The 19,614-nt window shown below is 48.7% G+C and overlaps 1 protein-coding gene across 2 annotated transcripts in view; it reads right to left on the bottom strand.

Moving 5' to 3' along the window:
• NR3C2 (nuclear receptor subfamily 3 group C member 2) overlaps positions 1-1,343 on the bottom strand; it is a 197,231-nt gene extending 195,888 nt beyond the window's left edge. For both annotated transcript variants that reach the window (XM_068165742.1, XM_068165744.1), the window contains exon 1: positions 744-1,343. The gene's annotated coding sequence lies outside the window, so the exon portion shown is untranslated. The remainder of the gene's footprint in view (positions 1-743) is intronic.
• Between the last annotated feature and the right edge of the window lie 18,271 nt (positions 1,344-19,614).

Raw genomic sequence — 19,614 nt, 5'->3', positions numbered from 1 at the left:
GCCCCCCTTGGTGCCTCCTCCTGGACCCGCGTCCCGGCTGCTGGAATACCCTTTTCCCAGGAAAGCAAAAAAACCCCAAAAAAGCCGCCGAGCAAACTTTGAGGCGATGCGCTTCCAACTCGCTCCCTAAATAACGCCCCCAGCCCCCGCTGACGCACGCTCCCGAACGGCTCCGGCCCCACTCCGAGCCCCGCTCCCGGCCCAGACCCCCCCCAGGTGCACCCCCGGGGACATCCCCGCAGGGTGACAGAGGTGCCCCTGACAGCGGGGGTGGGTGGGGGGTGTGAGCTCGTCGTGGAGCGGCAGCACCGTGCATCGCGCTGAGGGCATCGCGCACCTTGGCCCCAAATCGGGGCGCACGCACGCCCGGAGATCCCGCGACTGCTCCGCGGAGCAGGGGGCTGCGTTCGGTAGCCGCAGCCAAGCGCAAAACATCCCCTGGATAATATTTTTTTTTTGGGGGGGGTGTCACGTGCCCCTCTCATTTTCAATACTCTGCCAAATATCGACCCGCACTCGCGGCCGGGGAGGAGGCGGCGGCTGCAGGACCCGCGGAGCAACCACCGCGCCTTCCCGCGATGCTGGCGCGGTTGCGACCGAGCAATGGACGTGTCCTTCCCGCGAAGTTTTCACTGATGGGGACGGGACTGGCCGTGACCTGGATACTCCTGCTGTGGCGTAGCCCCTCAACGCCACCCCCCCACACCTCCCCCCCCCCGCGCAAGTATCCGCGCTGCACTCACCTCTCCCCTACGACATGGTGGAGCAGCGGGAGGTTGAGGAGAAGGAGGCACGGCCCCCAGTTACTGCCAGCAAACCATCCGAGAGCCCGCACCACCACCGAAAGAGGGAAAAAAAAAACCGAAAAGAAAAAAAAAATAGGGAAGGAAAAAAAAAAAAAGGCAAAAAGTGCGCGGAGGAAAGGCCGGGAGCGGGGCCGGGCAGGGGGCTGCCGGCGGCGGGGTGCGCGGGCACGGGGCTGCGGCAGGCAGCGGCGGCGGGGTGCCCGCGGCTCGGCGCGGCTGGGCGGACAGCTCCCACCATGGACGCCCAAGGTGGGTGGGTGTTCCCGCGGGTCACACCCTCGCCCGCCGGCGCTGGGGAGCGGGGTGGATCCAGCACCGGCGGGAAGGATTTAGGTGGGGAAGGGGGGAAGGGAGGGAGGGAAAGAGACACCCTCCGAAAAAATGAAAAAACAGCCAAACCCGTAGGAAAAAAAAAAAAATCCAAACCCCAACTTATGTCATTCCAGGTAAAACTCCCATCTGCGCCACCAAGGAAGAGGAGGGAGGAGAGTGCTGAGGGTGTAAACTTTTTCCTTCCCCCCACCCCACCCCCCACCCCCCTCTTCCGAGCTCAGCCCACCCCCCCCACCCCCTCCTTTCCCCGGTGCCGCGCCCGGAGGGGCCGCGTCGCCCCCTCCGCCCCCTCCCGGCCTCGGCGGCTGCCGGCGGCTCCCGGCGGCTCCCGGCGCCGCGGGGTTTCTCACGCACGGAGCCCGCCGCCGCCGCCGCCGCCGCGGTTCCTGGTTCGCGGAGCCGGCGGAGGAAGGGAAGGAGGGCGGGCGGCAGGGAGGCAGGGCGGGCGGCGGGGGAGGAGGAGTGTCTCCCGCCGCCCTTCCCCAGGCGGAGCGTCTCTCCCCGGTACTGCCGGCGGCGGAGCTTTACAGCCCCCACCCCCCCTTTCGCCTAAACTCAAACCACCCCTCTCGCTCCCCCCTCTCCCCACTACCTCGTTCCGGGCCACCGATGGATGAGATTTGGGGAGGAGGCTGCGCTCCCCCTCCCTGCTGGGCCGAGCCTTCCTCCGCCCCCTTCTCCACTCCTGCCAAACTGGGGGAGCCGGGCCCCTCTGTGCCTCCCCCTTCCCCGGCATGTCCTCGCTGTCCCGGGGTAACACCGGCGCCGGGGCACGTCCCACGCGGCACTGGTGCGGTGGAGCAAACCCATCCCGATTTCAGGCATTAAGGAAATACAATCTGCGCTAACATCCGTACGGGTTTGCAATTCACATTTCACTTGTGGCGAAGATCTTTTAAAGCTGATTATTTTTTAATTTGGGGGCATTAAATGTCTATTCAACAGCGCGAGTTAAAAAAAAAAAAGGCGGCATTGGAGGGAGGGAAAAGCTGGCTCTATTTTAAGACCCTCAGTGAAGTCCTTAAACATGGAATCATAGAATCATTTTGGATGGAAAAGACCTTCGGGATCATGGAGTCATGTAAAAGGGCTGCTCACAGAGAGGGGAATCTTAACCTGCGCCAAAGTTTCTCTGCAGGATCAGGGCCTTGGAAAAAGCGAGGGGCTTATCAGCTGCTGTTTGCATCCCTCAAAACTTTGTGGGTAACTTGATAAATGCTAAACATAAAGTGCTGCAGAGGCCAGACTTGGAGATAACGGCGTCTTCAATAGCTTAATTTCACAATTAGTTTGCTGTATTATTGGAAGCAAATCATATTTCACTGTGCCTACACTAGTGCTCTATTTTTAGCCATCTTGTAGCTAAAAAGGAGGAACCTACCAAGATATGTTCTAACGCAGAATGTGAACAATTCTCTCTCTTTTTACTCATTCCGTGTCCTACAGCTGGTTCGGGATACAGCTGATTTATTAACTGCTGCGGAGGGGTTGGGAGCTGCACTTCCAAGGCTGGGTGAAGTTCCACGCGACTCTGCAAGCAACCCAGCAAATCCCAGCCGTGCTGGTAGCACCGAGCCCACCTTGGCTGGTCTGCTGGTAACTCCTGCACCCGGCACGGCTGTGATATGTTAATTTATAGCCTTAATTGATAGCGTTTGGCTGAGTGGGCTGCACTTTCCTCTTACTCTTCCTGCTATTATTATTTGGGTTTTGGTTTTTTTCCCTTTTGCAGGGCAAAGGTGCAGATGAAAAAAGGCATCTGGAATGCCTGGAGGTGGCCTCAGTCTTTGTGTTGCACCATCCTGGGGGGGTTTAACAACAGCAAAAAAAAAACAAAAAAAGAAGGAGGAGAGAGAATAAAACTGAGGGAATATCTCTATCTTCTGTCTTAATACCAAATGTCTGATTTCCCTTCCCTCCCACTGTGTCACAGGCAGAGATGGCAGCTGGAAGAATGAAGCACCTTTCCCAGCACACACAAGATGCTCACAGATTTTCCACCAATTCAGTAGAAACCTCATTTGTTTTCTGCTTGTGGTTCACAGGAGCACTCAGCTTTTTAGTGGTTGACACTGTGTCTATTTTTAGCAGCATTTTAACAGCTGTCACTAACAACTAAGATCTCATCTTGAACAGGGAAGGGAGATTATCTGTTTTAAAAAAATAAATAAAATCAAATGAAATTGTCAGATCAGAAAACCCAATTTGGCTCCTGCTCTGAAGGGAAAAGGCTGTCTCCTCTCACTGCACCAGTTCCAGGGTGGGAGGGGGAAAAGCACCTATGGTGGGCTCGATAAAATAAGGAGTGGGCTCTGCAAGGTTTGGAAACGCTCTTCAAAGCCATCCCAGTGTATGCACAGCACATTCCAAACTCCCTTAAAAGTGGTCCCATGGCTGCCTTCCACAGCTGTGTGCAGATGGGGGAAACCTCAGAGTCAAGTTTGTAGTTCTCCAAGTAGGTCAAGAGGAGCGGCGTGGACACCTCCGAGCAGCAGTTCTCGTCCTTCACGTTAGATTTCAGAAGAGGTTAACTCATGTCAGACACATGGCACTGAGAGCAGCAGACAGACAAGTGTAAGCCACTCTGCAGCAGATGTCATCTCTGCTCCTAAAGATAGTGGGAAATTTGCTATGGAGAATGCATTACAAGACAAAGATAAGGCTGAAACTCGGCCGGCGTCAAACTTTTCCCTCCTGCCATGCCGGGTGAAGCCAGCGGATCGGCCTGAGGAGCTGCAGGAGTGGTGATGCAGTGCAAAGCAGGCTACTGTATGTCTGACTTAGAGGTCATGTGCCCTATTTTGAGAGCTGAACCAAAGCGGATGAAGTTTTGAGTCGGTTCCAACTAAGGCAGCTGGGCATTTCCCACTTCTCCCGGGTCCAGCCCAGGGAGGCAGGCAGTCACATGCCCATGGAGATTATTCCTTTACCTGATACTGCTCACCCCAGATTGAATTTTTATGCTGTTCCACTCTCCTGCTTTTGATTCTCCAAGGTGCTGCATTTCAGAATGGGACTGGGAAAACATTGGGGATGACAGGTGAGAGTTTGCTTTTCCAGTGCAACAGGTGAGAGACTCCTGGGAGAGGAGCCCACAGCATTCTCCAGTTAATTGTGTAAAAGCTGATTGTCTGAGCCCTGCTTAGAGTCTTTGCAGAATTCTTTACAAGCCCTGGGAAAAGGTAAGTAAGCATCTTTGCCACATGGTATGGTTCTCTGAGATATCAATATTTTAGCTATCCAGTCTTAATTCTCAACAATTTTGGTTTCTAATTATAGATAACTCTTTTAGCTGGGCAGCAGGAGATGATCCCTTTTAACCTGGATTCTTTCCTTTCTTTTTATTCCTTGCCTTTTTTTTCCTCCTCCTCCTCCTTCTTCTTTTTTTAATGCTCCTTAATGGCCCATGCTATAAGTGTGGTTGAACCACATCTAAGTATAGCACAATTGCATTTCTAATGCACATTGGCATTAGCAACCACTTGCTGGTGTAAAGGGCCAGGACATGCATTTGAAAACACACGTTTCCAATGCCTTTATAACCACAGCTTTTATTGATGGTTAGCACTGATGACTTTATCTGCTTCAAAACAAAAACACTTCCCAAGAAATTGCTTGTTGTGAATAGTAGATCTCACTGACCATGGTAAGGCAAAGGAGAGGACAAGGTAGAACTCTGACAATGGCAGGGCAAGAGGAGCATAAGGTAGAACTGATCAAGAATGGCAGGACACGAAGAGCACAAGGTAGAGCTCACTGACAATGGCATGGCAGGACAAGAACAAGGTAGAATTGATCAACAATGGCAGGGCAACAAGAGCACAAGGTAGAACTCTGACTATGGCAGGGCAAGAAGAGCATAAGGTAGAATTGATCAACAATGGCAGGGCAACAAGAGCACAAGGTAGAACTCTGACTATGGCAGGGCAAGAAGAGCATAAGGTAGAATTGATCAACAATGGCAGGGCAAGAAGAGCACAAGGTAGAGCTCACTGACAATGGCATGGCAAGACAAGAACAAGGTAGAATTATAGAATAAAATTATAGAATAAATAAACCAGGTTGGAAGAGACCTTCAAGACCAACAATGGCAGGGCAAGAAGAGCACAAGGTAGAGCTCACTGACAATAGCAGGGCAAGACAAGAACAAGGTAGCATTGATCAACAATGGCAGGGCAAGAAGAGCACAAGGTAGAGCTCACTGACAATAGCAGGGCAAGAAGGGCTGAAGGTAGAGCTCAGTGACAATGGCAGGGCAAGAGGAGCATAAAGAATAACATATAAGCAGCACTTTATATTTTTTTCCAGCTATAATATTGCCATATGGACTCTAGAATCAGTTTCTCTCTTGTTTCCTGCTTATGCTATTGCTTGTAAGGAGAAGTGAATAGTAATAAATAAATAAATATATAAATAAATAAATAAATAAAGGAGAGCATTAAAAAATTGTCATGGCTACAGAGTGCAGACTTACCTCGAAATTAATGAATCCCAAGCAATAAAAGGCAGTGGCAGCTAATTATATCTTCAGCATTTATCTACTACCTACTGGCATTTTTACAGTATCGAGTGGTAACTCACATCATAATCTGATTAAAATTTCGTAGTAACCATAATAGTCCTGCACCTATGCCAAAACTGCAGACAGCAGTGAAAAGAGGAGAGCAGAGAACACCCTCCAGCTCTTAACAAAGATATCAAATGCAAATTGGAGGAAATTATTTAATCACTCTATAGGGTAGTTAATTTTAATGATTATTCACACTTCTAGTGGCAATGCTCAGTGTGGAACAAGTTAGTACTGAAAGTGTTGTGCCACCAAGGTCATACGCAGAGCTTGCTGTATGGAGGGAATTACCTTCCTGGTTGAATGAAGGTGCAGCTTTAAAGCTCCTGCAGCAAGAGGAGAATTCTTAGGTAATTTTCCATCTTCTTCTATAATCCTGAAATTACCTGCTCTCGGGTGTTATGCAAGGAGAGATGCTTTGGTGTTAGCCTGCATGGTCATGTTCCTTGTGAGATGCCTCAGAATCACAGAACAGGGAGGGCTCTGTGCTAGAGCGGGATCGCCTGGAATAAATCACACAGGAACATGTCCAGGTGGGGGCTGAATGCCTCCAGGGATGGACCCTCCATGAGGTCTGTGAAAGACCTTTGTTTTCTAGTTTTTGTAAAAGCTTTATTTCCTGGAGATGGCAGGTTTTGAACGGGCTCTCCCTGGAGCCTGCAACAAAAAGAAGCTGGAGAATGATGCTGTGAAGCTAAGAAAAGTGTTAATCTAACACCTTCCAGACAGGAAAGGAAAAAACAAATCTATTAATTTTGGTGGAAGTTGCTCTGCTTCCCTAAAGAGATGCAGTCTCTGGATATTTCTCATATTTGAAATGCCCACTTCCTGTGGCAGGCTGCAGTCCAGCTCGAGGAGCTCCTTCAGTGTTAAGGGTTCTCAAAGGCTGGAACAGGCTGCCCAGGGAAGTGGTTGAATCCCCAGGGAAGTGGTTGAATCCCCATCCCTGGATGTACTTAAAAGGTGGCTAGATGTGGTGCTCACAGATATGATGTAGTGGTGGCCCTGGCAGGGTTAGATGGTGGTTGGACTTGATGATCTTGAAGGTCTTTCTCAGCTCCAGTGGCTCTGTGATTCAGCATGCCCCCCTGGCCCGAGCTGGGCACTTGATCTGGCGTAACGTGGAGAGTTGGTCCTTCTCGGACACGTGCTGATTTACACAGATGTGGTTAAGAGAGGAATGTACTTGCCACAAGGAACTGTCAGCTGGGGGTATGAGAAAGTGCCCTGGCTCAGAAGATGAAAGTTAAACCAGAATTTGTCTGGCCTAGACTAAATATCTGGTAACCAGAGGCATGCATTCCAAAAACTTCCCCCCGCGCTCACTGACACTTGGCCCCCAAGCCAGAAGGGGCAGAAATGTGAACACATTGGGTGGGTTTGTCCTTGATGGCCCCAAATGGATGCAAATAAATAGAGTGACTCACAGGTGACAGTGGATGTTCTCACTAAGCCAGCTGCCTGGCTGTGGTTTGTCCTCCTCTGGTGTGAGTGACAGGGGCTCAGCTGGGTTCCCACGAATGATGCTGTCAGCGGATCAGTGCTTGGCCAGTCCCGGTGCCTGCAGCACTCAAGTGCTATGCAGACACACTTCTTCCCTGTTCTGGAAAGAAAAGAACCATCATCACCATTTTACAGGCAGGGACTGGAGGAGCAAAGAGATTGTAAGGTTTCCCTTAAGAAGACTATGACAAAGCTCAGTGCTTCCCAAATCCCAGCTGCCTGCCTTTCATCCTGGAACCAGATTTCCTTCCCAAGTCTGCAGCGTGAGCATGAATGATGTAGAGTTAAAACACATTTGGTTGTTGTCTGGGGGTGGAAAATGTTTGTGGTCTGTTTGAATGTGGTCTTACAGAAGTGAGCTGAGAAAACCTTTGTTGTGGAACCATAGAGTCACAGATCACAGAGTCACAGAATGGTTTGGGTTGGAAGGGACCTTAAAGATCATCTAGTTCCAACCCCTCTGCCACAGGCTGCAACACCTTCCTCTAGACCAGGCTGCTGAAGTCTGCATCCAAACTGGCCTTGGGTACTTCCAAGGAGGAGACATCCACCACTTCCCTGGACAAGCTGTACCACTCTCGCCATAAAGAGTTTCTCCCAAAGACCCAGTCTGAACCTCCCCTCCTCCAGCTCAAAGCCACTACCCCTTATCCTGTCACTACAAGCTCTTGTAAAAGCCATCAGGGCTTTTTACTGCAGAGATTAGCAGCAGCCCCCACAGGCTGATGTTACTTTTGCCTGCTCAAGCCTGATCAGAAGAGCCACATTCCCCAAATGTGCGAGAGTTTCTGAGCTGAATTTCTTGTGCATGCACATCTCCATTTTGGCTTCTGTGCCTGCTGTTCATGCGCTCACCACTTTGAACTCTGCTTTTCATGAGTAGTTCCCAGAACAAAATCCAGTCCTTCATATATACATGGAAAGCAAACACAAAAGAGAGGCAGGAACGTGGCCAAGTGAAAGTGATTGCAAATGTTGGGTTTCCTGCATTTATTTATTTATTTAGCATTCCACACTCAGCCCTGGCCAGACAGTCACGGAGCACAAGTTCTGTACCACTCTCAAGATTCCTGAAGGATGATCAGCCAGGGCTCAAAGGAAATCTTGTTTGTTTAAGAGTCAGAGCTGGTCCAGGGCAGGGTTTAGCAAACAAGAATTTCCCCCATCATGGTTGAGTTATGTCCCCTATGCATGACTTACAAGTGAAAAAAATCCAGAGCCTGTCGGGAATCTTCTGTGTTCAACGAGTGCTCAGGAGACACAGCTACTCCGAGGTGTGGGATGAGGCACTGACCTTTTTAATCTGCTTCCTTTGGCTCTCTTCTAGGGAGCAGGCACCTGACACCACGGTGCCAGTCCTGCAGATGAGCTTCACTTTTCAAGTCCTGAGCGCTGCTCTTTGCCACAAGAGGACTGCATGAGAGCGGTGGAAGGGAGCACAGAATTATTTAGGGAACTAGAGATGCTGAGCTGGACTTGCAGTAGTTTTACTGCTTGTGTATGGTTGTAACACAAGTGATTGCAACGTGATTTGCACTGTCAGGAGAGAGCCAATTGCACCTTCTTTTATTGGGAGTCATAACCAAGTTAACACACAGCCAGTACAGCCCTCTGTGCATCTTCATTGCAGAGCTTATACTGAAGTTCTAAGCAGGTGCTTCCTTGTGGAGAGCAAAGGAGACCTAAGGACTGTGTCTCCTTGTTGGCTGTCAGTGGGTGTAGATGCAGTAGATGTAAAGGCCTATGACTCACCGAGCTCGCTGAGGTGAAAGCAGAAGGGAGCAGATAATTGCACCATTATTAGAAGAATTATCATGATTTGATTGCAGAAAAGAATAAATGAAATAATCTTTGAATAGTGCTTGACTCCTGGGAATTGAAGTAAGGGGTGGGACCAAAAGTGAGGAGTTTCTGTCGAGGAATGGCAAAGGGTGCCCTTTAACTGATGCATTTTAATCTAGCATGCCAGAGAGATGGGCTCTAGGACTGAAGGTGTAACGAGTCAAAACAGCCTAAGGTTCTTCCCCATGCCAGTTCTGACCAAAATAAAAGAGAAGACTAATCAGAGAGAAAAACTGACATGGACCTGGAGAAAAGGGGCAGTAGAAATGTCCTTCATTTGAAGCATGCCTCTGATAATTTCCTGTGAGCTCAGTCCTGATCTGAGATGCCAGGGCTGTGGTTTGGAGAGGAGCTCTTGAATCCTCAGGGGTTGCAATGGAGGAGCAATCGCTCACAACTCTCATGCTGAAAGTTTGTTTCCATGAAGGTGGGAAAGGACTGCTGAGGAAATATGGATCCTGAGGAGGAAAGGTAACATTATATGGCTCACATGAAGTGAAAAAGGTCTTTCTTATAAGGTGCTTTCCCAGCTAACATTTGGGGCTCTCCAACATTATGTCCCAATGACCTCAGCAAGGAGTAAGACGCCAATGACCTTGGCAAGGAGTAAGACATGGCACCCCACTCTCGTTATGGACCCTTATGGAGAGCAGTTCAAAGAAACCTGAGTTGGAGGTGACAGCTAAGGGAGGCCATTAAAACCAGAGAAATGCCTCTCTCTCATCCTCCCTTCCCTCTACTCCCCCAGATCCCTGCACCCCTCTTATAGCTGTAAGGAGGATGGAGGCTGCAGGCCTTACCCAAAGAGCATCTGTAAATGACTGCATGTGCCTTCAAGTGTGCTCAGTGGTTATTCCTTGTTTGATGCAGCAGTGGCCACGTAATGATGTTGCTTCAGGGCTTGCTGGACTGTAATATTTAATATGATTCCAGTTATTGCTGTGCATCCTGCTATTTTTGCTTCTTGGATTTAAAGTTAATAATGTTCTGACATAGCCCTGGATCAGGTGGTGCATATCTCCTCTTCAAGAGGGTTTCCCATAGGGAAAAACAAGGAGGTCTGTCCCACAGCTGATGCCTGGATTGGAGTGAACACTGTTCAAGGAACAGGAGGAGCTTGCTGTGACAGAGACATTGATGAAGGCAATGGAAGGCACAGCAGAAGCTGCTGGAAGGCAGCAACACACAGAGAGCAACAAAGTTTGTGCATTGATCCGGTCGTTAAGGTGCCTTCTGCTTTCAGGGACATGACTGGAAACAAGAAGCTTCACTTTATTGGGATGATAAGAAAGGCAAAGTAACATTTTGGGAGTGTGAGCAGGCTGGATTCAGTCAGGCTGGAAGTTTTAAGGTGAATCCCATGCCTGGTGGGTAGGCGTTGGGGTGGTTTAGGAGGACAGGCAGTGATCAGACAAATGGGTGGCCTGGAGAAGTGGGAGGACACCACTTCTCAGGATTGTCCCCTCAGTATCCTGTGAGCTTCATTTCTGAGTGGCCTGTGGATAGTGGCACAGCTGATGGTCAGCTTTGATTTGGGGGTGATGTGTTGCAGGGGGTCTCACTCTTTCCCTGTGGTTTACGGCTCAGTAGTGACCGGCAAGTTCTGTCAGCCAGAGCACCAACTCCCAAGGCACAGCCCCAGGCTTTGCCTTTCCCCATGTACCCTCAGGGAAGAGAGTGTCTCTGGCCCACTGTGCAATGGCTTCCCTCAGCCCTTCAGCTTGCCAACAGCTCGGAGTGGTTTGTTGCAGGCTGGCAGGATTTGACCTGGCTTTGGCAGGGGGGTTGGACTAAATGATCTCCAGAGGTCCCTCCCAACCCCTGCTGTTCCTTGACTCTGATTTCCTGAGCAGTGCAGGGGATTTCTGCTTAGCAAAATCTTTGTGTTTGCAACTTCTTTGGGAGTATCTCCTTATGTGAACTTCTCAAGCTCAAGAGGCCACAACTGCTACCCTGTCTCGGTGCTTGGCAGGGTTTCTCTGTGGTTTTCTGCCTTTCTTTAACAATGTGATCAAGTGGAAGGGCATGGCCCTTGGAGGCTGTGTGCAAATACATACATTCTTTGTGTGCAGCTGGACTATGGCCACTACAAAAGCAAGTAAAACAAGTTAGAGTACATACATTACAGAAATGCATGTCAACTGATTTTACTAGGCATGTTAACTCAGGAGGTACCATGCTCTTGGTCACTCACCTGGCTGCTGGAAACAGGTTAGCTGGCTCTGCAGTGCTCGTTGTCATGCCATGTGCATATGCAAAGTTTGTTATCTTTCCTGGAAAGATTCTCTGGTAAGAGAAAAAAAAGTAGACAATTGTGAGGGCTTTGAGCAAGGTGAGCTAGTGTGAGGTGTCCCTGCCCATGGCAGGGGGGTTGGAACTGGCTGATCTTTAAGATCCATTCCAACTCAAGCCATTCCACGATTGTGTGGCACTATGAGACTGCTGCCATTTGCAGTGTAGGGAAGAGGAAGTTCTTGCATCACACAGATGGAATAGCTGACCTAAGGTTGGGTAGTGCACACTACCTCTAAAGTAAAGCCCAAAGTTCCCCAGAAGGATCATAGAATGCACTGAATTAGAAAGGACCCTTCAAGGTCATCCAGTCCAAGCCTCCTGCAGTAAGCAGGGACATCCCCAAATAGATCAGGCTGGTCAAAGCCCCATCAAGCCTGATCCTGAATGACTCCAGAAGCAAAGGAACTATGCAGAAATCATTGAATCATAGAATCACAGAATGCATTGGGTTGGAAGGGACCCTTGCAGGTCATCTTGTCCAACCTCCCTTCAATGAGCAAAGACATCTTGAACTAGACCAGGTTGCTCAGAGCTCCATCAAATTAGACCATGAATGTCTCCAAGGATGGAGCCTCCACCACCTCTCTGGGCAACCTGTTCCAGTATTTCACTACCCTTACTGTGAAGAACTTTCTCCTAATGTCCAGCCTAACTGTACCCTGCTCTAGTTTGAAACCACTTAGGTTTTTCCACAGCTCTAAGTCTCAAAGCTCAGACAGGTGAACAGGGGAAGGCAGTCAGTGTAGGAGGTAAATAAAGGCAAGTTCTTGAGCCCTTCATGTTGCCAGAACATGCAGTAAAAGTAAGCAGCTAGCCATGTCTGCATGTGCATCCTCTGCTTAGCTCTGTCTGTGTGGTGGTGTGTTGGCACACAGACTTCTCACTGAGATTAAAATGCAGGTCCCTGTCCTTCAGCCAACACATATCCAGGAGATCTTGGGGGTTGAATTTTCACAGGACCACAGGAAAAGGCTTAGTGCATCTGCATCAATACACTGCTAACTGCTATGTTTTAGTGCTTTGGGCAATACATTTCCTCCAGCAGCCCTCTTTAAAAGGAAGTGTTTGTTTCTTTGAGAGGCAGTTTCAAAAGCATGTGGCTGATTATTTTGACAAAACAAAGTGAGATCGATATCAGGCAAGCAGGATTAAACATCTTCAGGAGGATGCTCCCATCCTAACCCTGGGCATGTGATTTTCTATTTTGAAGTGGAGACATAATAAATGAGAACCACAGAGCAGGATTCCCTGCTTCACTTGCATTCAGGAAGGTAAAGCTTGCTTTAAATATGTATGATGAAGCCGGATTCTTTGTAAGATAAGGCAGAAATGATTATTCAGTGAGCCCAAAAAAGCAGGCTCCCTGGAGGAGACGAGCAAGAGGCTGCAGAGGATGCCAGCAGATTACATTGCCTGGAGATTAAAGTGAAGCTTTTTTGGCGTGTGAGAGACACTGCTCAAAGCTGGGCTGTGCTCACCCTCATCCCTGGGCAGCATCGACTGCTGAGCTGTTCCCTCCTACAGGGGATCCTTTCCAGTCAGGTGATGCAGTCTTAGGATAGGGAATGACCTCTGCAGGAGGGGGGTGGTGGTGTGCTGTCCAATGATAAATCATACCAAAGCTGATAGATGCTCTCCCGTGGGCAAGGGAGAAAATCCAATGATAGCAAATATTGCACTAAAGGAGTGGCAGCGGGTGCCTCGGAGAGCCCTGCTCCCCATGTAGCTGCTGGCTGGGACTGAGCTTCACTGCTTCCTCCCAAGCAGGGAGAAGAAAAGAAAAGCTTGTTGAGTTGGAATGCCAAGGAAATAGAGCAACTGCAGTTTGCTTTCTGGATGGTTTGTCCCCAGACCCAGTGGCAGTGATAGCTCAGTGTCTGGAGTCATGCAGTGGGGAGCAGGAACTGAACTTCCGTCCATGGGACTGGGGAAATAGTTTTGTCTTCCCCCCCCCCCCCCCCCCCCATCACATCTTCCAGATTAGTGCAGCTCGAGATGATTTCCCCATCAGGTCCTTTTGCATGTCCCTGTGGGAATTGCCTAGTGATTGACAGCTTTGATCTGGAAATTGTTGCAGCTAAACAGCTACACTTCCTATGGAGAGAACTGCCAAATAGTTTGACAGATAGATGCCAAGGAGTGACGTCTATGGATCTGTCAGACAGACTTCTCCAGAGGAATCATCCCTTCAGCTTTGCTTACATGGCTGTGCTGAATGCTGGGCATGGCTTGCTCTGCCAGCCTGCTTCTGTGCAGCTGGGGTGCTGGGACAGGTGATGCCTGCTGTCAGTAAATGCCAGCAAAGTGATCATCACAAATCAGACATTAAGGACTTTCTGCTCACATCATCAGCTTAGAGGTAAATAGTTTCATGGACTGAAGGTGTGAAACTGATGTGGAATCATAGGATCATAGCATCATTAGGGTTGGAAAAGACCTCTAAGATCCATGCCAGGGGAGGTTTAGGCTGGATGTTAGGAAGAAGTTCTTCCCAGAAAGAGAGATTGGCCATTGGGATGTGCTGCCCAGGGAGGTGGTGGAGTCCCCATCACTGGAGGTGTTTAGGAGGAGACTGGATGAGGCCCTTGGTGCCATGGTTTAGTTGATTAGTGCTAGGTGATAGGTTGGACTTGATGATCTCAAGGGTCTTTTCCAACCTGGTTAATTCCTAGTCTAGTCTAGTCCAGTCTAGTCCAGTCTATCATTGAGTACAGCACTACCGTGGCCCCTAAACCATGGCCCCGAGTGCCATGTCCACATGTGGTTTGAATTCCTCCAGGGATGGGGGCTCCACCACCTCCCTGGGCAGCCTGTTCCAGTGCCTGACCACTCCTGCAGTGAAGACATTTTTCCCAATTTCCTAAATCTCCCCTGGTGCAACTTGAGGCCATTTCCTCTCATCCTATCACTTTTGGCTAGTGAGGAGGGACCAACCCCCACCTGGTTCCAGCCTCCTTTCAGGGAGTTGGAGAGAGCAAAGAGACCTCTCCTCAGCCTCCTCTTCTCCAGACTAAAGAACCCCAGTTCCAAAGAAATCCAAGAGTTAATACAATCATTTTTAGTGAGCTCAGAGTGAACCTAAGAGAACTCAAATATATTGTGCTTTTTTGCTCTATTCTTCTTCTTCTTGTTGTTATTATTATTATTGGTGGTGGTTTTTATCATCATCCCCATCACACAAGACAATACCCCCAAAGTGATTGTATTAAGATTTAACCTGAGATCATGGATCAAGAGACTTCTGAATGTCATGGTTCCATGGAGGCTATCAGGCAAGGGAGGCAATAGAGGTTCAAACCTAACTGAGTAAACAGATTTTATTTCATTCAAGCTAATGCCTCGAGACTGGAGAGCTTTAGCAGAGACTCCCAGGGCTTTAGCAGCGGTCCTTTCCCTAACCTAGCAAACTGAGGTGCCAATGGTGCAGCCTCCACTCTTTCATTCTTAAACCTCTCCTTTCCTTTGCCTGGGTGGAGATCTAACACAGTGGGGTACTGAAAATCTCATCAAGTTCAACAGAATAAGCCTTCAAAAAGAGCCTTCAGCATTCAATGTTTTCATACTCCAGAACATGCAAAGTTACCTGACCACATCTTAAGGAGGCTTCAAGTAGAAGAAAGTGACCTGCTGCCTAAAGCTGGTGATGACCTCATGGAGATACACAGGAGAACAGTTAAGTAACTTGGAGGAGGAAGGAGAGGAAGGATGCCATCCCATGCAGAAATCCATGATGCTTGGTGATGGGTTCACACAGGAGAAAAGGCAAGTGAGTAACTTGCAGGAGGGAGGGAAGGAAGGATGCCATCCCATGCAGAAATTCATGATGCTTGGTGATGGGTTCACACAGGAGAAAAGGCAAGTGAGTAACTTGCAGGAGGGAGGGAAGGAAGGATGCCATCCCATGCAGAAATCCATGATGCTTCATCTGCTGAGCCCAAGTGCTGGGGAGGAGGAATGCATAAACAGGAAGAGGCAGTGAAGAAGAAGTCATTTAATTGTGGGCTAGGGAAGCTAAATGTCTCCCAGGAGAGTTCTTCTGGACAGCTGAATGTCTGTGCTTATGGGAGCAGGGAAGATGTCACTAAGCTCTCTGGGCTGTGTCCTGGGCTAAGTCAGAAGCTACATGGATGATTAAGAGACTGGAACATCTGACTTATGAGGAAAGGCTGAGAGACCTGGGGCTGCTCAATCTGGAGAGGAGAAGGCTCTGAGGATATCTTATTAGTTGTTTACAAATATCTGAGGGTGGGTGTCAAGAAGAAGGGGGCAGTAGGACAGAGGGGCAGTGGGTACAAACTGGGACATGGGAGGTTTCAACTGAATGTGAGGACAGAGTTCTATGCTGGAGCCCTGGGGCAGGCTGCCCAGAGAGACTGTGGAGTCTCCTTCTCTAGAGACTTTCAAGACTCATCTGGTTGTGTTCCTGTCCAACCTCATCCAGGTGAACTTGTGTTAGCAAGGAGCTTAGGCTTGGTGATGTTCAGAGGTTCCTTCCAACCCCTCCCATTCTTTGATTCTATGATAAGGACCACTCAGCCCCAATGATATAAAACTAAGCATCATAACTTTGCCTTCCTTGTCTTGTGCCACTCATTCCTGTCTTTGTGGTTCTTCTCTCGGTGTTGGCCTCTCATGCTGTCCCCATGTGACTGGTCCAAGGCTTGGTAACATGGCTGGCTTCCAGCACTGTCTCCTTGCTCAGTACCTCCCATTTCCCCACTATAGCCTTCCCAGCCTTGTTCATTCTGATTCCTCCAACAACAGTCCCTGAGCTTCTGTCCCAGGCTCCATCTTTCCTGTGCCACAGCCACTTGCCTCCCCCTGACACATGGCTTCATCCTGCAGCAAACGTGGTGCATGTGACAGCAACCTCCTGGCCCCTCCTTGTGACCAGGCTTTCCTCAGCTTGGCAGCAGTGGCTGATGGGCAGGTTGGCACATGCCTTGCTCATGCCTGGGTTCCACCCTGGCACACAGCTGGAGTCTGCTCTCCGAGAAAGTGGAGAGAGGTTCAGACACGCTCCGTGGGGCTGACATCTCCACAGCCATCATCTCTGAAAGGCTACAAGTCACACCTGAGTGGATTCAGCCATGGTTTGTCTCATCCTTTAACAAAGCAGGGGTGGACCTGCACAGGAACTGCGCAGAGAAGCTGGGTTTTGACACAGCCTCCTGTTCTTGCCTCAAGGTGATGGTGGCTGTTTGTTGTTGCTTTTTTCAGCAGAAACCTTGTTCCGAAGTCTGCTTCTTAGAAACACCTGACTAGTGCAGCTGGGAGTTTGTGTTTTGAAATGAAGGCAAAGCAAAGAACTCACTCAGTGTGGAAATGCTTTGCAGTGTTTGGAAATGCTGTGCACCAATGGGAGTGGGCTCTTCAGAGGGGCTGGCAGCCTTCCTCTGTGTAAAACCTCTGCCTGTGCTATCAGCAGTGCAGGTAGGAGGCACAAATGTAAATGCACCCAGACTGGGGGTGTGCTGGATGGAAGCTGAACAAAGAGCTGTGTTTTGTCACTTGGAAGTTTGGGAAGTAAGCAAAATTTGTTTACATGAGACTCTGAAGTTCTCAACAGAACTTTCAAGTTAGTCCTGCCTTGAGAAGGATCTGGCACACACCAACTCCCCAGGTCCCTTCCAACCAAAATGTTTCCTGTCATTCATATTTTCATCACATACATTTCCAGGTGTTTTATATTCTGATGTTCAAGACCTTTGTATTTCCTAGCAATGGACCACTACAGCCTCTGTAGGAAGTGGCTTTTGAAGATGGCCTAGGACAGACGTTTATAATCGACTGACCTTGGCTAAGAGGGCTGAGAGACCTGAGGAGAGAGAAGCATTCTGCTGTCATCTGTAAAACCATATTACCCATAAGCTGTGGTTCTTTGTGCACCAAGTTTGCCACCAAAGTGCTTAACCATGCTGTGAATTCTTCCCATGATTTAAACTGCTCTCTACCAAGAGTGAATCCCATCATGATCCTAGCAGAGGAGCAATCACAATAGTCACACTCTGCCACTTCTAAGGACTACAGAGTGAACCCTAATAACTTACAGACTTGCTCTCAAAGCAATAAAGATGGTATTAATGCCATGGTATCAAAATCATCTCTTTTTTGTTTTGTTTTGCTATTTTTTTAGTGTTTCATACCTTCCTACCAGCAATCACCCACAACAAACTACTGCATGATTTCAAACTGCATCTCCTATTTAGTGCTGAGGAAGCAACGTGTGTGAGAATGGTGAGGCTGGAAATCTCTGCTCAAACAAAGGTTTGCCAAGCATCTCTGCTCCTCAGATATATATACATTGATTTTTTTGTTTCATATTTAGAGTCACTTAGCTGCTGAAGAAGTCAAGTGCTAACGTGCCCTCAAGCTCTGCTGGCAAAATCGGAAGGGAATGAAGGCTGTAGGTGTGTTGTGACTCCAGCACGAGGAGTATGTGGTTCAGGGAAGAGAATGCAGCCTGGGACTGCCTGCTGCAAATCTCTGAATACACCCTGAAAAACTAAAGCATGCAAGAAATGTCTGGGTGCTAGCATAACTGGTTGCACAACATTGCCTCCCCTTTGGTCTGGCAGACCTCAGTTCTGTTGACCTGGACAATCTCTTTTAGTCTGAGCGCAGAAGTCAGGAAAAGTCCTTTGCAGCAAAAAAGCCTGGGAATAAGGAGAGGTCTGCTTAGTGCATTTCTTTAGGGTTTTAGAACATGAATCTGCCAGAAAATCCTGGAAACCATGATCCTGGAGAGCCTCTTGGGAACTTGCCACTCTGAGCAGAGTGCCTTGTCCAGGGCATTCAGACTGGTACCAAGCATCCGAACCCAAAGCAGTGTTACAAGCTTTCCTGGTGTGCTCGGTACAGACACATCTCCTGCCTTCCCCCTTGCTTCTGCTTAGTCTGGGCAGGGGGATGTGGTGCAACAGGCTTTGCAGCACAGAGTTAGCAATTCCAGAGAGGAATCACAGAATGGTAGGGGTTGGAAGGGACCTCTGGAGATCATGGAATCCAATCTCCCTGCCAGAGCAGGGTCACCCAGTGTAGGTTGCACAGGATGGCGTCCAGGTGGGTTTGGAATCTCTCCAGAGATGGAGATTGCACCACCTCTCTGGGCAGCCTGCTCCAGTGCTCTGCCACCCTCCAAGTAAAGAAGTCCCTCCTCATGTTTAGATGGAATTTCCCATGTTCAACTTTGTGCCTGTTACCTCTTGTCCTGTCACTGAGCACTGAAAAGAAGCAGGCCCCATCCTCCTGACACCCACCCTTTAAGTATTGATAAGCATTGATGAGATTCCCCCCTCAGTCTTTTTCAGGCTAAGAAGCCCCAAGTCCCTCAGCCTTCCTTCAGAAGAGAGATGCTCTATCCTCCTAATCATATGATTCTATGACCTCTGTAACCATTTGCTATAGCCTTTAAAGCAGTTCCCTGTCCTCCTTCAAGCGGGAAGCCCAGAACTGGGCATAATACTCCAGATGTGGTTTCACCAGAGCAAAGGAGATGGGGAGGAGAACCTCCCTCTCCCTGCCGGCCACACTCTCCTTCATGCACCCCAGGATGCCATCTGTGGCAGCAAATATGTTTGTGGTGCTTCCTAAGTACCTTCCCAGTCAAGCCATAATGAGGCTTCTTAGTGAGCAACAATTAAGTCTGATTGTGTTGGGAGTCAGAGCAGATAAGTTATTAGCAAAACAGTTATAGCAGGAGAACCAAATGATCTCTTTTTAATCACAATCCTCTCTTTGCCCAGACAGGGTTTTTTTCCCTTTCTCTGCACAGGCAGGGGATGAGGAAGCAACATGGTTTCCTGCATGATCATAAAGATATACTATAGGGTAATAAACCTGAATAATATTCATTTCCCTTTGTTATAACGATTGCAATAAATCTGCGAGGCCCAGATGAAAGCAGTTGTGCTAACCCTTACATCTCACAGAAGATAAACCAGCCTTCTGAAAAGGACAGAATGGAGTGTTTATTATGCCTGCTTAATTTTAAGTACATTTAAAAGAATTGCCATTTCCTTCTGTTGCCTCATTTACAAGCACCAAGTTAGGTGGTAATTATAAGATAATTCAGTAACACTCTAAAATAATGATTCAGCTAATTAATGCTGAATTACAGAGGCAGTCCTACACAGATACTTATAACACCCCCATTAACACTGACAGAGTTCAGCATGATTATTCCAGCAAGCACTGAAGGAACTGAATCTGATTAGGCCATTTCTTGAAGGTGGGTACTGGGGTTTCTTCTTCTTTTTTTACTTTCTT

This window comes from Melanerpes formicivorus, unplaced genomic scaffold (genome assembly GCF_026170545.1).
Source record: "Melanerpes formicivorus ecotype bairdi unplaced genomic scaffold, bMelFor1.0.p_v2 SCAF_92, whole genome shotgun sequence".
Lineage (NCBI taxonomy): Eukaryota > Metazoa > Chordata > Aves > Piciformes > Picidae > Melanerpes > Melanerpes formicivorus.
Note: the sequence above shows the minus strand (reverse complement) of the source record. Positions and strands in the feature narration are given on the sequence as shown.